Source organism: Ptychodera flava (genome assembly GCF_041260155.1).
Source record: "Ptychodera flava strain L36383 chromosome 23 unlocalized genomic scaffold, AS_Pfla_20210202 Scaffold_23__1_contigs__length_28996876_pilon, whole genome shotgun sequence".
Lineage (NCBI taxonomy): Eukaryota > Metazoa > Hemichordata > Enteropneusta > Ptychoderidae > Ptychodera > Ptychodera flava.
In genome coordinates this window covers 19,402,997-19,417,789 of record NW_027248277.1, presented here as the reverse complement: position 1 = coordinate 19,417,789, position 14,793 = coordinate 19,402,997, and positions in this window count along the sequence as shown.

Genomic DNA, 14,793 nt, shown 5'->3' with positions numbered 1-14,793 from the left:
GTAGTAAGATGAGTTAGCTCGTTCCAAGGCTGGTTTAAATTTGAACTTGTTGGGATTGAGAATTTTGACTATCTTAGCGACTGTTACTTATCAAGGAAATCTGTAAATCAGGTAATTATATCATTTGATATCAAATCTGTGAAAGCGTAAGAAAATGGACCGAAAAGAAAACTATGTTTTCACAAATACCTTTACTGAAAACTTTACGGCAGGCTAGCATTGCTGGAAGGTTATGATAGGCTTGATATATAAACTTTGTGCTTGTGGTGGAGATGAACTGGCCTAGTAACACCACAAGGGAGACAACGGGTGGACTGGGAAGGGACAGTCTAAGAAATACAGCATTAACGCCTTAAATATGAAATTTTGGTATCATGGTTGGTCTGACATATAGATAAACACTGTACAACATTGGATTTGTCGAGTATGTCAAGTACGCATGCGTCAAGGTCAAGGCATTGGTCTAGACGTTTAACATTTCAGAGTAGCTCAGGATCATGCTTTACAAATATCAAACATATTATCAAGGAAGTTCTGATAAAATGACTTTAAAGTTGGCAACAATACTTGAGATTTTGACCAAGTCACTTGACTAACAGACTATATTTTCCCTCCAAAATCACATATGGGAAATAAGATACAAAAATGTATTCAAAACAAGTTGGGAGTAGAATAATTGAAAATTTCTGGGATTTTCACAATATTTTTCTTCAAACCCTATAAAAATCAAGAGATTTTGTTTACATTTCACAGTCATTTATTTTAATATTAATTGGTCGTGTCATATTATTCTATTTAAGACATGGTGTCTGTTATGGAGATAATTACTATTTCTGGTTATGCAGAAAATAACAAAAGGTTTCAGTGTAGAAGTAGAAATTTTCTCGCCTATCCAACGTAGCTATGCAAGCCAGATGTACGTATATGTACCCATCCTGTCCTCAATTGCAAGTGTCCGCTGTATTAAACACGCCACACAGAAGTCGTAATAGAGATAGTTCATAATATACAAATCTACAGCCTTGAATATTGTGAATATTTTGTAGCCACGATGCCTTTTTGGAGAAACACTCACACGAAAGTAGTCCGCAGGTGCAAAAATTGGCATAAAAGATAACATTGTCCGTGAAAACAATGAAAAACATTCTCGCTGTCATCAATCTCAAAATAACTAATTGTCCGTCCCTTATCATAACTTTGTCAAATTCAAACGTGCATTATTGTCATGACCGACACAAGTATATAAACAAGTACGGTAGAAAGTGTTACAATAAAGCTTTTCTGACATTTAAATACGTACTGTTTGTTATCAGAATCGTTTCTAGATGCAAAAGATATTTCTTCCGTTATTATATATGTAAATTATTAAAAAAATGCGTGTGAAAGTGTACAATCAAACAAATGGAATAAAAGCCATGTATAAATAATATCATATGCTGATAAAACGTGTACTCCTCATCTTCATGTCTGTGGCTTTATATCACTTCAAGAAAAACTTTCTTTTTATTCTACATGTATAAATTTCTATTTTTCAAATAACAGCTTTTGACCAAATCAGCATTTGACATTTCGTCTTCCGTTTTAGAAAATCCACTATTCTTGTTTTAATTTGTGTCCGCATTTTCCCGATAATGCTCTGAATCATTCGACAAAATGTTTTGATATAGCCTAACCCATGCTATTTTCTTTCACACAACAGGAAACGATTGAATTTGTGGTTGAACATTTAACAAGGTAGCAGAGCAGTCTCGATTTTAAGCTGGACTGAGTTAAACTTCCTTATTTGCTGCCGATGACACAAACATCGATCTCGGAGATGGTTCATTTTGTTGTTGAAAATATCAATTGAAATTTCGATTCTTGTATTTTAAACTCATCAACTTCAGTTTCAGCAACAAGGCAGTATAAAAAGTATGGGTATTAAATACTTCAGTGACCTCCATGCATCAACTAAATATTATGTTATTGTTACGGAGGAATTTTACTCATCAGAAAACTTTCGAATTCAGTGAGGTACAAAGTTCAGTACGCATTACAGTTTACGTGAACCGACTTGGTGGATTTTACGTAACCAGACTTCATGAATTCGGACAGTTATGTGTTGTCTGTCGCAGTTTTCAATTAACGCATAACTGTCCAAATTCATGACGTCAGGTTACGTAAAATTCACAAAGTCGGTTCACGTAAACCGTAATGCGTACTGAACTTTGTACCCCACTGAAAGTTTTCTGAGGAGCAATCCGTAACATTATTGCAGCACTGCACAAAAATGACTGATACGTCTTGCATATAGAGAAGTTAGGGTGACAATTAGCAGGTGCAGCCAACGAACAATGCACTTTTAAAAAGGTCCTTACTATGATAAGATATATTGTGCATGACAAATAATGTGAATTGACTAATTTTAAGTCAAGAGGGTAATTAACTAGCTGTTCATAATTTGCCCTCCCACAGAACATTTTTCGACTTACCCTCCCACACTCAAACTTCATTTTTACCCACTCCCCACTTATTTTTGCCTGTTTCCCCTCCCCACTGTGAATTTTTGAAGCTCCCTCGCCCTGTGGCGAAAAAAACTTGCCAATTTCCCCTGCCCTGGAAACAATTCCCCTCAAAAAGTTTTTCGCCAAGCCCTGTCCCCATGACAATCAACCGATATCCGCCCTGCCCTACAAAAAACACTAAAATTTGCTCCCCTACCACTTAAAAACATGTCCCCTGCCCGAGCAAAATAAAATTTCCCCTGCCCTCAAAAATTGCTCCTGGAATAGCTTTTTCGATGAATAGCTCCGTTTGCTGCACCTGAATTAGGGCACATTTGCATTCTTCATTAATCAAGGAATATCTATCTAGGGCTGTTTCAACAAAATATGTAATATTTGTAATTTCCGGGGAATGGAGGGGGGTGGGGTGTGGAATATATAGACTGGGTACTAGCTAACTCGTGCCTTTTCCAGCCTGCCCGGAACCAACTCCCCCGATGCCAACTCGCCTTATACCAACTCGCCCGCTATCAATTCGCCCGATACCAACTTGCCCGAAACCAATTTGTGGTTTTTTTGACTACCTCGTCCTTACAAATCATCGACTCCAAAGAACGTCCGACCGGTCTTCATGTGCATATGTGGTCTTTCAGTTTTTACCTCCATGGTCAGACGCGATATTCACGACGCAAGATACTTGAAATCGACAACGATAGTCTGCAAAAATACGAGTGCGGAACATGGCTAATGCAAAGCTATAATTGCCTGGGTGATACAATACCGCCAATGATGGCTTTCACTACCGCGTACAAAACGTTGACTATATGACGTATTTGAACTTATTTTGTCATTTCTACATTGGAGAATAACGCGTTCTTCGAAGAGGAGAACTTTCTTTCGCTAAGATGTGGTGGATCGCATTGTGGCGAAAAACACCCCGCGTGTAATGGCGAAGTTTTGACTGGCGCCTGTCAACTCCGTAAAACTTTACAACACAAGGTACGTGGAATCTATAACAGCAGATATAATGTTACTACATGTACATCTCAAACAACGGGCGAGTTGTCGGCGGGTTTGAATCAGGTGAGTTGGCTCTGGGCAGGTTGTAAAAGGTACAAGTTAACTGTCATTCGGAAAGATTTCGTGTTACACTGCCGCCTGGGAGATTCAAAATTACGGGTTTAAAATTTAAGCCCATGCTACACAAATTAATCTCGTTGATGTATAAATATGGTATAGATAATCTATCTTTATTCTCAGTTTTGTTTGAAAAAGAAAATTCTGCATTGTTATAAAGTGCAACTTCGATCCTGACACACCACAATAATATAAAGAGATCGGTGTAAAAATGAGTAATGATTGGATCACGTGATCATTGGTAGGTGTATAATCACAGCCTTGTACTTACAGAAAATTTTACGAAATACATATCGTGCAAGCACAGACATTTTAAAAGTTCAATAACTAATCTACCCTGGTCCTTTGGGGTGAAGAATATTGCCAACAGTAAAAAGAGCGTTTGCGTCATTGCTTAAAACACTTCGCGCATTCAGGCTGTTGCAAATAATCACATGGATCACGGTCACTTTGTCGAATGACCGTGCATGACGTAACCGACAAAGCATTGAAATGCAGAGCCCATTGACTATGAATAGTTGACCTATGTTAAAGGCACATGAGCTGCAACTTTTAGCATTATTTTCATGATTTTATATTTAGATTAAAATTAGTTCATAGAAATGTTCTTACTCAGGGATGTTTACTCTAGTATAATTATTCACTGAGTGGGACTTCATGGTGCACGGGCATTCTGTTGTTCTAAATGATGCGTGTAAACATGATTTCGTATTTTAGTTTCCGTTTGCCGCTGGAGAACTTACATCGTGATTTAAAAAAATAAAAACCTTAACAAAAATGAGGTATTATTAATACAGAAGAAACAGTCGCATTCTGCTGGTTCACCCAACTGATTATTCTTTCTCTCACACCCGGTCACTCTGCACCGCGGCATGCACGGCAGAGTTCTTACCAGCGCGTATTTACCGCAATCATGAAGCGCGTATTCGAAGTGCAGCGGAGAATGACGATGGTACGTTGCTATGACTGCCGTGTACATAAGCGCGGTGGCTGGAATGGAACGTGCACGCGACGACAGCTATGCACGCGAGCGCCTCTGAACTGTCGTCTGCTGTCCCGGCCTCAGAAATGTATATATATACAAGGGTATGCTCATATGAACATGGAACCTGACGATGTGCGTTACAAAAAAGGGGGGACGGGGGGGGGGGGGGCAGATACTATTACCCTCTAAAACGTCCACAAAAGGTAAAGAATTTTTTTTTATTTTTGCAATGTAACTCACTGACGATAGAAAGTAAAATATAGAATGAAAACAAAGAAAAAAAATGTGAAAATGTAACCCTTGACCTGCCAGGCTTGTTCACGTTCAGTACGACCAAAACAGACTGAGTAAAAAGAAATGCACATTTGAAAAAATCTTTCGGGTTCTATTGAAAGGCTTTCACTAAAACTGAAAAAAACTTAAATGTTCTTCTTTGGAATATTATATTGGAAGGTTTTTACTACGAAGAGAAATAAAAAAATATGTCCTTTCTTCTGCGCATGACGAAACCACAGAACGGCATTTGCTATATTAGCGTATTTTGCGACGTTCGAACATCCAAAGTCGCTACCGGATAACGGCAATTTGTAACGCACATAGTCAGGATTAGCGATGCATTTATTCTCAGTCATATTTCGAATATCTATACTACATGTCTGTCATTTTCATAACTTGATGTGTGCTACGATGCCATTTCAAATTTCATACGTCGTTTTCGAGACGGAATTCGACTCACACCATCGGTAGCCTAAATAATGTCGTCCAGAAATGATTTGCACACCCTTGAGTATATATGCCATTGGGCGCCGTAAAATAAATTCTTTGTTTGCCCTCCGCGTGCGGGTAGGTTTTTGGACGAAAGATGAAAAACAAACACAGATCGTATGCTCGAAAATACGACGCGTTGTGTCCTTCCTTTGTTGGCAATGTCGCAGCAATTTACTTAAATGTCGCAAAAACGCAAATGTCGTACGATCGTTTCGATACCTACCTATCGTAAAAGGGTACATAAACCGCTGTACGTACAGTGTACATGTGCACCTCCTGTTGTAGCGGACTGCAGGACACCGTAAGTGAAGATCGATCGACCGTTTCACAAGTTTATTTCTCCCTCCAAGTTTCCAAATCGGCGGAAGTGCGCGATATTGGCTTGGTCTCCATACAAGACGGATCGAAAACAATTCTTGACTGGTTTAGCTTCGAATAAGGAATGGAACTGAATTTCCATCAGCTTCTGCGCGATCCGCGATTGATCACGATATGCCTATGTGATCTGCACCGTGGCAAGCAGTTACCGCCGGTGAAATGTTCGTTGTTGAATGCTCCAAATAGTTCGTACGCAGTATAAGTTGCTCTTACTTTGAACATTTTTTGGTGCTAAAAACGATGTGGTCATTTTATAAGTCCGGATTAGAATTCAGTTTTCAAAAATAGCAATGGCTATTCAGCATTTTAGTATGCAATATAGCGCTGATCATTTAACGTCATTTTCCTTTCATTAATATGCAAAAATTTGTCCGCATTTTCGGCAAGAACGATGAAATTAAAACCTGCTAGTGTCATAATGCATACAGAAAATCACACTAATTCATATGAATTTATGGCTCAGACTACAAGTTGCAACAACGACCGCGCATGCAGTAACACAATTTGTCCGATTTTCAGGCAGCGGTGTTTGAAGTCGCGCGCGCAGCTATATATAGTAACAAACCTGACACCGAGATCAGCGCTATTAGAATTCGGATAAAAGACTAGTTGATACACAAAATTCAGAATAAATAGCCTTTAAAGTTACAGCTAATGGAGCATTTAACTCAACAGAAACAGTGCTCAGGACTTGTATTTATTTGACACTTAAAAAGGAGGATTTGTACTCAAGGCTGTTATGATTTGCTCAGCTACCCACTCTTCTTACTGCAAAAATTCTAATTGTATGGAAGAGATAGTAGTTTCACCTTTTACCAAGATGTTTAGCATTTGTTTTCTTAGTGACATCTATACTTTGTTATACTCAGTAACTTTTTCAGTTTAATATGTGGAATTTTCAGGTTTTGCAAGAACACCTTTTTGTTGTAAGCTTACCCCAACATTTCGAAATTTATAGTGTTTCGTTGGTACTATATAGACTTTACTTCTCGGTGGGCAAGCTTGACAGGTGCCGTCCAAGATACGCTTCTCCAATTGTCTAAATGCCGTGGACTACTCTTTGGTCGTTGTGTCCTCCTGCCCTGTCTGTTGTATTTTTCTCTCTTGTCCTTTCCCGTATTAGTTTAGAATGGGATTTTAAACTAAGTTTAAAGGTTGGTTTTGATCATATGATAGATATAAATTAAAGATAAAAATATACTTCCAATCGTAAACATCAATACAGGTCTCGATCTTAAATTTACATGTTATAATTAATATACAAATGTCACTTAGACACGTTGCAAAATTGAACCCATTACGTGAAATTCTTATAGGTTCCTTCATTATGTGTTAATTCAAATATATTTTGTTTTCTTCAAAACTTCGTAAAGATCCTCGTAATACGTAAGTTGCTTCTTTTTATATTTGTCGCAAATATGCTTTTTATTCAATTTGAGATCTTGTTATTTTAATTAATAGTTTTACTGGCACCTATGACCACCTAGTGCATAAATTTCCGTCAGAGACAATCTGTAGATCTTGGTAACACAACAAGTTGATTACTATCACACTGTACATGTTGTACATTATGTACTGGTATAGTGTTTATTGCCATTGTTTATTATGGAATTTTTGTTCAGACTCAGAGTCACCTAACTCTAAGTATGCTTGTTGTATTTACACAAGAATAATCTTTGTTTCCACGCATTGTTTTCAGCGTGCTAATGAAGAGCATAAGAAACACTGCATTGTAAATGTAACAGATGATTTTTTCATACTTGTGACCATAAACCGATGGGATAGTTAGAGTTTATGCGATTGATCTGTGTTGTGTTTTTTTTCTGTGTTTGTTTTTTTTTTTTGCTGGCTGGCTGGTAGGTTTTTCAAAAATCCAAGGACGGCAAACAAAGAATTTATTTACACGGCCTTGTGTGAAACGACACTGCGCAGTTCGCGCGAGCGTACGCACATACGCGTATATATGCGTGCGTCGTTCCGCCGCGGCGTTCAGCATCGAAAGAATGCGGTCGATGTGGTCGCTTGTGACGTTCACGTAGACACGTCCGACCTTGATCTGGTTTTGTAGCTAAGTCGGCATTTCAATCTGAACGGCATTCTGTTATAAATTGCTTACACAGTTATCATCAAAGTTCGTATTTACATATAAGCTGCTTAGTTTATTCAGACTATCAATTCAGAACAACAGAGTGCCCGTGCTTGGTGAGGTTTCAGTGAGACAAATAATAAACGGATGCCGCACCCAAATATGGCCACCTCCATACAACTACATGATAAACAGCGTACATTGCGCATGTATACATTTGAATCTTTTCAAATACAACATTGTGCAACCCATTGAAAGGACAGGAATGGGATTCACTCCATTTTGATAAAAAATTGTCCGTTTTTCACATGGCAAGATTTTGGAAATGGCGAAGAGAAGAGTCGCTCATTCGATTGGTCTCAGCCGAAGTCTGTCCCCTGCCGTCTTTACTTACGCCAACGTCATAAGTATTGGTTACAACCGTTACTTAGTCTCCAAACTGTTCTGTCAACTTTTAAACTCTAAATAATTCTTGACTGTGTGTTAAAAAACCAGAATACCAGTAAAGGACTGGGAAGGTATCCTGACATTTAACACACAGTAAGGATTTGTTCATGCTATTGTTATGGTCGTGTATAGGAAAAAAAAGGGAAAAAAAAACCCCTGAAATCAGAGTCAGTATCAGACAAAGAAACCTGATTTTTACAAAAGAGTTATTTGAACAAACAAAACAAAAATCAGTTGATTGAAAGAACTAGGGCTTGCATAGATGAAAGACATTCCTTTAATACCAATAGGGGGTTGTCTATTACGACGGGACTGTACATGTTTCATTTTCCGGAGGTGGAAAAGTTTTCCTAAAATGTGGATCAGTAGAAACCCCGGGGTACCAAATCCCAACAAATTATTACAAAATAGATATACTGCTAAATAGTATACACAAGTCGTTGTACTCAATTGACCTGTTCTGTAACTTGTATGGCAGTAAGCTATCTGTAAACTTCGAAGACATTACTCGGGATGCAAGACTAATCGGGATGCAAGCCAAAGTCTTTGAAACGTTGGCACTTTGTACAATGGTTTGTGTATGAAAACACACGTTTTTTATAAAATAGTTACGTTTATCTAATGGAAAACGTGATTTGTTTCAGAGATAATTAATGCCCTTGGAAACAGTCACAAGTTTACTGGCAGGTAACCCCACTCGTGGAACTTATATCGAATAGGCGGAGACTAGTTCATAATCACCAAAGATGGTGCGATGATACTAAGCAAAGATGTTCTTGTCTGGAAATATTTGGATGGCGAATATCTACCGAAAGTCGACAATTGAAATTGAGATAAATAATGTTACAATTCAATAGTTCAATTGTTGCTGTTTCATACAACAATTCAATTGTTCCTTAAGCATACAATAGTTCCATTGTCCCTGTATGGATGGACAGAGTTTGCAGCCGTATATCCGCAGCGCCTGTCATTTATTTTCTGATACGGTAATTTGGAAAATAAAAATAGTGAAGGCGAGTAGTTTATTATTTATTGACGATAGACGTGTTATAAAATACTAAACATTGTAGGTCGAAGAATTTAATGTAAAAGAAATTGTCGAGAAAATATGAAAATATTATGAGGTTATTACAAAAATACCGCAAAGGATGCACTAGGCGGAGGGCGATGCGCGGCGTCAATGTCCGAGTGCATCCTTTGCGGTATTTTCGTAATAACCTTATTATTATATATCTTACATTCTTGATTGGGGCATCAAAATGTCAGAGTAGTGACTGTTGTCGTGCAATGTCAACAATTTTTCTTCCGCTTTTATCGCGCCAGTGCAGTGTGGAACGCTATCTCGGACGCGCTTCTGCAAGTTTTGGAGTGTGTGCACTACACACACAAATACATACGTACAGAGCTAGCACGCGCGAGACTTGCTCTTGCACTCGTCCAATGGGTCCCTTGAAACAGTTCTGCAGTGAACGCGCAGATACTGCCGCAGGGAATGGGGTGCCTTGAAACCGTACGTGTTACGGACCGGGCGTTCCGTACGGCTTTTTAGCGCACGCAAAATTCTATTGTTCTCGATGGTAGATGTATAATAATGCATATGATTATGACACTGTGTCGGAGTATCGCTTGCCATTCGCTACAAGTGTGTAACACGTACGCGACGCAATTTATTTATCATGTTACGTTCACCGATAGCTCAGCTTCCAAATGCTCGATTAGAGGCTAGGAAGAATGATTAAAGGACATGTAAATTTGTATGCTATTAGCACAAAGACGATTAGTACGACAAGTTGCAGAAAGACCCTATCACTACTTTTGAAATGAAATACGAATGATTTTTATCAGATTTACAGTTCTTCAAGCATAGCCAAGACTTGTACACCGTTACATTCAACGTTGAATAAAACCATTCAAAACCTTCAGAATGATAAACAAGGATAAAATAGCACCAGTGCCTGTATAATATCACAGAGTAATATCAGACAGAGTGGCAACAGCTATTGTTTAAGGCGTGAAGCGGTTACGTAAGCAATCCATGTTTGCCTCGCCTCACGAAGCTCTTGGCTCTCTTTTCTGAAGAGTGCCGACCATGCACCCTTCGGTAATTTTCGGATTTTCACCAATTGTTCAGCGAAAGTATGTTCGACAAAGCTTGTGTTGTTGTTGTCGTGTGGTGCTGATCGGAATTGATGTGCTGGCGAAAACGGAAGTGTTTTGAGCTTCAGGAAAGTGGGTTTTACCGTTTTAAAAATTCCTCTCATATTTTTATGAATATATAATGAGTGTGTTGAACCAAATTTGAAAGTCTTTTATCGATACTGTCTGGTTTTACTTAATGGTTTACGGTCAGTCATACCGTCTTTTACACGTGGCGCCAAGAAAGGACATGTTTATGAAACTGCTGGCGTGTTATGTTTTGATTGGCGTGAGGCAGTGTTTCTGGCCTGAGAGCTCACAAAGTAACCATGGTTGCTACGCGACTGGCAGTACGATGCCATCTCGTCGTATGTTTCGCATAATCTCGTGTAATTATCAACCACAAACCAAGCCTCCAAAAAGTTTAACACCTTTTAAGCTCATTTTAATATGAAAAGCCAATAGTCTGCAGAGACGACCATGGAACAAAGGCATGCAAGTGTTGCCACTCTGTCTATGATATTACTCTGTATAAAATGGATAAAACAACAGTACCAGAAAACGTCAGATAAAACACTAGGTGTAGAGGAATAAAACTTGGTACTTGTCTCTAGATCTAATGAATGAAACATTCAACTCATGCAAAATATTTGCCGACTGGCTTCGTTATTTTTCTCATTTTTTCGTCTTTAACAAACTTAAGAATCAGAATATTTTACTATGGTCTCTGTTGAACTTGTTGTTGAACATTTCAAGGTAGCAGAACAGTCTCTATTTTTAGCTGGACTGACTTAAACTTCCTTATTTGCTGCCGATGACACAAACATCTATCTCGATGATGCTTCATTGTGTTATTAAAAATATTAATTCAAATTTCAATTCTTGTATTTTAAACTCATCAACTTCAGTTTCAGCAACTAGGCAGTATAAAAAGTATTGGTATTTCATACCTCAGTGACCTCCATGCATTAACTAAATATTATGTTATTGTTACGGAGGAAATTTGCTCACCAGAAAACTTTCATTGGGCTACAATGTTCAGTACGCATTACAGTTACGTGAACCGACTTTGTGAATTTTACGTAACCAGACTTCATGAATTCAGACAGTTATGTGTTGTCTGTCGCAGTTTTCAATTAACGCATAACTGTCCGAATTCATGACGTCAGGTTACGTAAAATTCACAAAGTCGGTTCACTTAAACTGTAATGCGTACTGAACTTTGTACCCCACTGAAAGTTTTCTGAGGAGCAAATTTCCTCCGTAACATTATTACAGCACAATAGAAGAATGACAAATACGTCTTGCATCTAGCGAAGTTAGGGTGACAATTAGGGCACATTTTCATTCTTCATTAATCAATGAATATCTCACCTAGTGCTGTTTCAACAAAATAAATAATATGAGGGTGAAAGTGATCGAACGTTTACCGGGGTTGGAGGGGTGGGGGTGGAATATATAGACTGGGTACTAGCTAACTCGTGCCTTTTCCAACCTGCCCGGAACCAACTCGCCCGATGCCAACTCGCCTAATACCAACTCGCCCGCTATCAATTCGCCTGATACCAACTCGCCCGAAACCAATTTGTGGTTTTTTATGACTACCTCGTCCTGACAAATCATCGACTCCAAATAACGTCCGACCGGTCTTCATGTGCATATGTGGTCTTTCAGTTTTTACCTCTATGGTCAGACGCGATATTCACGACGCAAGATACTTGAAATCGACAACGATAGTCTGCAAAAACTGCACGTGCAGGACATGGCTAATGCAAAGCTATAATTGCTTGGGTGATACAATACCGAGTATGATGGCTTTCACTACCGCGTACAAAACGTTGAATATATGACGTATTTGAACTTATTTTGTCATTTCTACATTGGAGAATAACGCGTTCTTCGAAGAGGAGAACTTTCTTTCGCTAAGATGTGGTGGATTGCATTGTGGCGAAAAACACCCCGCGTGTAATGGCGAAGTTTTGACTGGCGCCTGTCAACTCCGTAAAACTTTACAACACAAGGTACGTGGAATCTATAACAGCAGATATAATGTTACTACATGTACATCGCAAACAACGGGCGAGTTGTCGGCGGGTTTGAATCAGGTGAGTTGGTTCTGGGCAGGTTGTAAAAGGTACAAGTTAACTGTCATGCGGAAAGATTTCGTGTTACACTGCCGCCTGGGAGATTCAAAATTACGGGTTTAAATTTAAGCCCATGCTACACAATTAATCTCGTTGATGTATAAATATGGTATAGATAATCTATCTTTATTCTAAGTTTTGTTTGAAAAAGAAAATTCTGCATTGTTATAAAGTGCAACTTCGATCCTGGCACACGACAATCATATAAAGAGATCGGTGGAAAAATGAGTAATGGTTGGATCACGTGATCATTGCTAAGGGCTATATTGTGTATAATCACACCCTTGTACTTACAGAAAATTTTACGAAATACTTATCGTGCTAGCACAGACATTTTAAAAGTTCAACAAATAATATACCCAGGTCCTCTGGGGTGAAGAGTATTGCGAACAGCAAAACAAGCGTTTGCGAAATTGCTAACAACACTCCCGCGCACTCAGGCTGTTGCAAATCATGGATCACGGTCACTTTGTTGAATGACCGTACATGACGTAACCGACAAAGCATTGAAATGCAGAGCCCATTGACAATGAATAGTTGACCTGTGTTACAGGCACCTGAGCTGCAACTTTTGGCATTATTTTCATGATTTTATATTCAGATTAAAATTGGTTCATAGAAATGTTCTTACTCAGGGATGTTTACTCTAGTATAATTATCCACTGAGTGGGACTTCATGGTGCACGGGCATTATGCTGTTCTAAATGATGCGTGTAAACATGATTTCGTATTTTAGTTTCCGTTTGCCGCTGGAGAAATTACATCGTGATTTAAAAAAATAAAAGCCTTAACAAAAATGAGGTATTATTAATACAAAAGAAACAGTCGCATTCTGCTGGTTCACCCAACTGATTATTCTTTCTCTCATACCCGGTCACTCTGCACCGCACCGCGGCATGCACGGCAGAGTTCTTACCAGCGTGTATTTACCGCAATCATGAAGAGCGTATTCGAAGTGCAGCGGAGAATGACGATGGTACGTTGCTATGACTGCCGTGTACATAAGCGCGGTGGCTGGAATGGAACGTGCACGCGACGACAGCTATGCACGCGAGCGCCTCTGAACTGTCGTCTGCTGTCCCGGCCTTTGGCTGGTCCCCGCCTCAGTGACAAGCACAAAGAGGCAGGTAACGGGAAACCGCCATGTATCGAATTACGAAATCTGATTGGTTGAATCATGGGGCGCTGTCATTGGCTGTTCAATTTTACTTTGAAGTAAAGCTAAAATTATCAAAGCAAACGTGGCTAGAATTTAACCAAGGATTTAATTTACATTCTTACAAGTTTTGAAATATTGGCAGGTACCAGATTAGACTGAAAAGCACGAGACGAAAAATGATGCACTATGTGCGGGCATGCGCAATTAACAACTTCCGGGAGACCAAAAACTGTCTCATTTCAAAATGGCGGTTTGCCGGTATCTGCGTCTTACTACGTGCTGCGTCTAGACACGTGAGACGCAGTGATCAGCGAATCCCGGCCTCAGAAATGTATATGATACAAGGGTATGCTCATATGAACATGGAACCTGACGATGTGCGTTACAAAAAGGGGGGGGGGGGACAGGGGGGGGGTACAGATACTATTACCCTCTAAAACGTCCACAAAAGGTAAAGATTTTTTTTTATTGTTGCAATGTAACTCACTGACGATAGAAAGTAAAATATAGAATGAAAACAAAGAAAAAAATGTGAAAATGTAACCCTTGACCTGCCAGGCTTGTTCACGTTCAGTACGACCAAAACAGACTGAGTAAAAAGAAATGCACATTTGAAATAATCTTTCGGGTTCTATTGAAAGGCTTTCACTAAAACTGAAAAAAACTTAAATGTTCTTCTTTGGAATATTATATTGGAAGGTTTTTACTACGAAGAGAAATAAAAAATATGTCCTTTCTTCTGCGCATGACGAAACCACAGAACGGCATTTGCTATTTTAGCGTATTTTGCGACGTTCGAACATCCAAAGTCGCTACCGGATAACGGCAATTTGTAACGCACATAGTCAGCATTAGCGATGCATTTATTCTTGGTCATATTTCGAATATCTACTACATGTCTGTCATTTTCATAACTTGATGTGTGCTACGATGCCATTTCAAATTTCATACGTCGTTTTCGAGACGGAATTCGACTCACACCATCGGTAAATAATGTCGTCCAGAAATGATTTGCACACCCTTGTGTATATATGCCATTGGGCGCCGTAAAATAAATTCTTTGTTTGCCC